Genomic DNA, 6,799 nt, shown 5'->3' on the forward strand with positions numbered 1-6,799 from the left:
GGCAGGCAGGCAGGGCGGGCGAGGCCGGCTGGACGCGAGCAGGGCGCCCCGGGCACCGCCGGCCGGCCACAGGGGGCGCTTCGGCCCGGGCTGCGGAGGGCGCCTGCCGGCTGGACGGGGAGGCGCAGCAGGGCAGCCTGGCGGGGGCGGGCGCCGCAGGCAGGGCACGTGGGGGCGGGCTCGGCTCGGAGGGCGGGCAGGCACCAGGTGTGCCCCGGAGCGCTGCCCGCCTCCTCCGAGTGCGGCGCCGCACGTGGCCGGCGGAGCAGCAAACCTCGCGGGGCGTCTGCGGCTGGAGGGAGGGAAGGAGGGAGCGCGGCAGCCCGAGCCCCCGGCAGGGAGGACGCCCGCCCCCCCCCCGCGAATGGGCGTCCCGCAGCCGAGCCAACAACAGCAGCTTCCCGCCGGCCTGCGGATCCTGCCAGGTCCGGGACCCATGAAAGAAATAACGGGGTAGACGGTGCGCATAAGCATGTGCAGAGCGCCCTTCCTGATGGGCCTGTAATGAGAGGCTCAGCCCTGGAATTTACCGGTTAATAAAAGACGCGATCATTGAACATGTGCAGAGTGCTTTTCTTTCATCACTGAGGATGTGGGTCTAGAGCAACCTTTTTCAACCACCGCCGTGGCACATTGGTGTGCTGTGAATCGTCCCCAGGTGTGCCCCGGGAATTTGGGAGAGAGTCATTTATCAATAGGACCACTGGGGGATATGAGCCCCCCATTGACCACACAGTGTGCCTTGTCAATTGCCAAAAAACTGTTGGTGTGCCTTGACCATTTTAGTGCCTTGCCAGTGTGCCATCAGACGAAAAAGGTTTAAAATGACTGGTCCAGAAGGTATCCCTTGAAACATATGAAGAGAGTGATAAAACATCAAGCCCCAAAGCATGTGCAGAGAGCCTCTCCACCATTACCTCGGAATCAGTGACTCTGTGAACTTGGTACTAACTACTGTATACATTTTGGTAATGCCTCTTTGGACATGTGCAAAGTATATGACTCAATACAGGGCTTGGAATTAAAAGAGGGCAGCCTGACTTACAGCCAAGGATATGAGCCTCCCCCCTGGAGTCCTTTGAAAAGCACAGAGAGCTTTGCGCGTGGGTTGTGGGTGCTTGGGTGCCTCCCACAGTGGCGGCACTTTTCAAAAGACTCCAGTTGGGAGGCTCTGCCTCACCTGCCTCCCCACACACAGCACATCCCTTCATATAGCACCTGCAGCTCTCATTTTGGATGGAATGTCTGACATGGGGGGGGGGGACAGTTCTCTTTCCCCCTGAAAACCAAGAAGTTCTGCCACTACTAAATGGTTTTCTCAGCTCCAAACTGGCCAGAGGTCAAGGGCAGCAGCAATAGGGCAGTCTTTTGTCCATCCTCACACCACTGACCCTCTTCCATCTGACAGGCCTTTCAAAGCAGGGGACCTGCCAGGGCTGGGAGGTTTCTGAGCTCTCCTGGGCACAATCACGACTCCAGAGGTTGGGACAACGTGTGGTGCAAGGCCAGCCTCTAAGGGGTCTCCAAACCCCGGCCCGAGGGCCAGATGCGGCGAGCCTCTATCCGGCCCGCGGCCAGTCTCTTGTCCCCTGAAAGCCCCTGGCCCACTTTGCCGAACATGACTGGAACTGTGCTCTAGATGCATCTGGAGGGTGTTCTAAGGGCCAGAGAGGTTGAATGAATGAGCCCATTCATTCATTGATTCACTCATCTAAGTTCCATCTCTAATTTATTTATATAAATTTAAATTTTCTTTTCGGCCCTCAAAACCATGCCAGACATTTGATGCGGCCCTCTGGCCAAAAAGTTTGGAGACCCCTGCTCTAAGAGAACATTCTTGGCCCTGAGGCCAGCCAGGTCTGGCCAGGCAACTGGTGGAGACATCAAAAGATAATTGGAAAATGCAGCTGAAGCCCCATGAGCGAGGAGCTCAGGAGCCCCACATTTGGCTAACCTTCTTAACAATATTTTGATTTCCCCTGAAATCCCAACAGAAACAGGACCTGCACAAGTCACAAGTTGCTTGGAATTTCACTGTAGGCCAAAGGCAGGAGCAGCTCTGCCCAACTCCAGTTCAAAGCTATTCGAATTAGCTTGTCAAGGTGTGTTCCAGTTGCCAAAGAAAGGGCTCATCCCATGTGGCCCCCCCAGACAGTGTTGGGATGGGATCCAGTTCTTGCCTTTGGACCAGATTCATATGTTAGCTGAGCGCCAGTGTTGAAACAGCAGCTTGAGCCCCTGTCCATCCCCGCTGTCCATCCCATGTACGGGTCAGCCTGAAGACGCTGGTCATAAGATTTATCCCCCTCAAAAAGGAAGGAGGAGAGAAATTGCACAAATTTGTTGTTCATATGGAGGCCTAGCTCACCACAAAGATCATCTGCAGGAGAACGGGGAAGTGCTCTGCTGCTCTTCCAACTCCTTATACCAGCATTGGTACCGGCATAGGCTCAATATGTTGGCAAGCCATCTCTTGGTCCCCATCCTGCATCTGTGAAATGGGAATATCAGCTGCCTTCATCACAGGGTGGCTGTGATTACAATAACTTTTATTTGTTTGTTTAAAATTTATATCCTGCTTTTCCCATGCCAAAGCAAATGCCCAAGGCAGCTCACAAAGTTCCATAAAAAAATGTACACTTAACACCTTACCAGCTCGGGCAGTCTGATCCTAGGCTGCCCTGCCACCAGCTGGCATAGACTCAAGAAACCCCAGTGAGCAAGCTGGGGCTTTTCTCAGGGTAAATGTCCCCTTCCCCTGAGGAGACCTCCAACCTGCTTGGATCCAGCACATGATCCAGCAGTGGCCATTTGGAGCCACTGCTACTGTACTGGATAGGATTGGACCCTTATTTTGCTTCACTTTGGAGCTAGTAAACCTAAATTTCTTTGAAGTAGTTCCCTCCTCCTTGCATTAAAAAAAGTCATATGCTGAGGATGTAGAATTAAAGGGTAGTTTTTAAGATGAGTTTTGTAAGAGCTGAGCTGATAAATCAAAGCAGAGTTCCTTGGACCAGTTTGGTACCTCTGTAGATGGCAGGCAGGCAGGCAGGCAGGCAGGCAGGCAGGCAGGCAGGCAGAAAGAAAGAAAGAAAGAAAGAAAGAAAGAAAGAAAGAAAAGGCAATCCTTACAAGAGCTGAGTTGCTAGATCAAAACAAAATGTTGAGCAGCTTAATTCCAGCACGCCTGCCAAAGCCTGAACCCTGAGAGAGCTCTCTGCCCAGGCCAACTTTCAGCCAATTGAACCAACTGCTCAGAACTGGGCCCCACCTGATGGTAATCTAGTCTTGTCAAATACACACAATGACACATTGCAAAGGACACCTAACACCATGTTGCAGGTTTTATAGAGAACAGCAACAATTTTAATTTTCTTCTGAATTCTTAAAAAGTCAGCAGTGCTTGTTTATACTGTTTATATTCTGAATTTTTGTCCAGCCCACAGGAGCACACCTTTGGTTCATGTTGGTTCATGTATATGCAACGTTGGGCAGAAATGGCTTAAAATTGAAATCCATGTCAAGCTGGCATGGGAAAAAGAACAAATTAAAACCACAAAACTGGCAGATATAGATAGTTACATGCTTTGTGAAAAAAATGGAGGTACTAAAGCGAATTCTGCCACCAGAGATTCAGGGCCCAGTCAAGAGTTCAAACTTGATAAATATATATGTCATTCTGTATTAACATTGGCTGCCCATTCGTTTCCGGGCCCAATTCAAGGTGCTGGTTTTGACCTTTAAAGCCCTATACTGCTCTGGGCCAGGATATCTTAGAGACCACCTACTCCCGTACAATCCGGCTCGCCATCTCAGGTCATCAGAGAAGGCCTTTTTGCAAGTGCCGCCACCCAAGGAGGTCCGGGGGGTGGCTGCAAGAAATAGGGCCTTCTCGGTAGTGGCACCAACATTATGGAACTCCCTTCCCCTTGATTTGAGAATGGCTCCCTCTCTTGAGAGCTTTCGGCGAGGCCTGAAAACACTGTTGTTTAAACAAGCCTTCTGATTTCTGGCCTTCTTAACTTTTTATACATCTTTTAGTTTTACAGGCTTGATTCCTCGGTGATCTGCTCTTTTACTCTTTTAATCTGACTACTGTTTTTATGGCCCTGTAGTGTGTTTTTAAATGTTTTTATCTGTTTGTATTAATGTTTTTTAAATTCTATTGTTTTTTAATATGTTGTTAGCCGCCCTGGGTCCCGTTAGGGAGAAGGGCGGGATAAAAATAAAGTTTTATTATTATTATTATTATTATTATTAACATGTTCTTAGAAACATTTGGTCCATCAACTCACATGCACTTTTTAAGCGCTCATTTGGATTGCTTTCCATTCTACCGTAAAGATCTAATGTCTCTAATAGAGATATTCTACAGGCCTTGGCTGTTTCCAGTTGGGCCCTCAACTCTGGAGGCTAGCCCTGCCCTTAGCTATCTTTTGTTCCCTGAAATCAAGAAGGCTGGTGCTCTCCGCAGGCCATTCTTTGGCTCACACGTGAGGCAGCAGGACACCCTTTTTGTTTCAGCCCAGGGCTGTCCCAATAATGTCTAAATAAGGAATTGGAGCCCTCCAAGTTTAGGAGCAATAAAGTGTGCAGATGAATGATCTGAACCAAGCCCACCCTATGCATCCCTTCCTGCACTTGTCTCCCCAACAGACTTGTTCCCAGTGTAACTTGGCATGTTTTTGGGACAACTTGTTCCTCGTGAAGCTTTTAGTGTGGGCACCAAGTTACTGAGGGCCCAGGGGCAAAGCCCCCCACTAGGGTCCCCCAGTCAGAAGCATAACTGATCGTCCTGGCACCCAGGGCAGTGATGTCTCAGTGCCACATCGTCATGTGACATTATGACATCACTTCTGTGTTCTCCAGAGAAGGAGGCAGTGCGGCCATTTTGTGATGTGGCTGCCACCCCGTTCCTTCTCCTTTCCCCCCATGGAAGGGGAAGTCCCAGTGTGCACCTCAGACACTTGTCCCCCACCGTCAGCCACCACACCTACCAGCTAAAAGATTAATGGTAGCAAACTTTGCAAGATGTCACCCGCAAATCCAGTAACATCAGGATTTGTCTGAGTAACTGCAGATATTAAAATCCCAAAACCTATCAACGCCAAGGTCCTTGGGTTGGCGGGGCTAGACATATTGGGTATGATGTGGGCCTCCAGGTCCAAGAGGGGTCATAAAAACCACCAAGTGCACTGTGTGTTTCTGCATGGGTTGGTCTACCACTGCAGGCAACAGGGGGACACATTTATGCTCTGGGGTTAAACCCTGGAGAAGGGGTGGCTTTACTGAAGTCCAGCTGGGCAGCATCCAGTCAACATCCAGAGAAAGATTTCTCCATAGATTTTTTCATCTCAGGAAGGAGCAGCCCATCTCGGTTACCCTGAGAAAACAAAGATTATTTGTTTCCACTGTAATGTCAGCAGGAGGCGGCAGAAGATTCCTTTTGGTGACAAATATCTTGATGGAGACAGATTGCTCCCTTTTACGCCTGGCAACTTGGACAGTCAAGAGCAGGGTGGGAGGGAGGCAAGCCATGAAGAAGAACCCTGCCTCTGGGGCTGTCGTCCCCCCTGAAAAAACTGACACTTGTATAAACTCTTCTGGGAAAATCTAGAAGAACTAGAAAGTTCCCATCCCCTGGCCCAAACCTTGCTTAAGCTTCCCGCCCCCCCCCCCAAAAAAAATTTAGAGACACTAATGGGTCTTTTGAAGCTCTGATGCCCCACCTGTCCTCATTCACCAGGGCCAGTTCCTGATTTCTGGCCACATCTTGCAGTGTTGTGTCTTTGGAGATACCCTTGAAAAATGTTATTTGTGTCCACACATATTGCTCTTCAGGATTCACCTGGAGGATGAGGAAACGGGGGCAGAGGTGGTATTGGGTTGGCCAGTCACTAACCAAGAAACCACCCCCAGTAAAGGTCCCACTGCCCAGGTCGGCCCCTCAACTAGCATCAGTACAGGCAGGCACTATAAGAGCATAAGATGAGCCCTGCCACATGTCATTTCACATTTTTGTACTGGTGCCTTTAAGAACTGCGTAATCTAAAGATTTTATTAGTCTGTGAACACTGTCTCCACATTATGAGAGGTTTCACCAACTGATACCTGCACTTCAAGTTGCAATAAAGGCACAGGCAACCTTTTTTCTGGTCAATTGGTAACCCTACTTGATACTGGCCTTGTCTAAGGCCAGCACCATGCCTTTCATGAAGCCAACTGAGGTGGTCGCCTCAGGCAACAGAATGGAGAAGGTGCCTGCCACCTGCCTGCCTCCGCTGGCAACTCCGCCCCTTCTGCTCTGTGTATTTGAAAAGATGGAAACAGAGCAAAAGAAGGAGAGGGATGAGCTCTTCTCTGCACTTCCTCTTGTTCACCTTTTCCTTTTGCAATCATGGAGCAGGAGTGGCAGACATGTACGCTGCATTTTGCATGCAAAGCACCATGCAGGGGAGGTGGCATTTGATGTGATGCCCCAGGCACAGTTGGCATCAAGAGTCAGCCAGTTCAGAAACTGTCCAAGGGCCTAGGGTGCACCTGAGGGAGCCACCTCCCTCCAACACTTCAACCCACCTCCAACACTCCCAAGTCTGAAAATCTAGAGTCCTGTTTTGATGGCACATGGTAGAGACCCTGCACTGACCATTGGCAAAGGCTCAGGACTCCCTGGCAGTTCCACTGGCCTCAGGTGCCAGCCTGGTCAGCCTGTGTTTAAACAGGACCCTTTCAGACAGGGGGTGAGGCTTGACATGATGGAATGCTTGGCCAGGAAGAAATGTTCTCTGCACACACTCTT

Source organism: Tiliqua scincoides, chromosome 4 (assembly GCF_035046505.1).
Source record: "Tiliqua scincoides isolate rTilSci1 chromosome 4, rTilSci1.hap2, whole genome shotgun sequence".
NCBI classification, from domain to species: Eukaryota; Metazoa; Chordata; class Lepidosauria; order Squamata; family Scincidae; genus Tiliqua; species Tiliqua scincoides.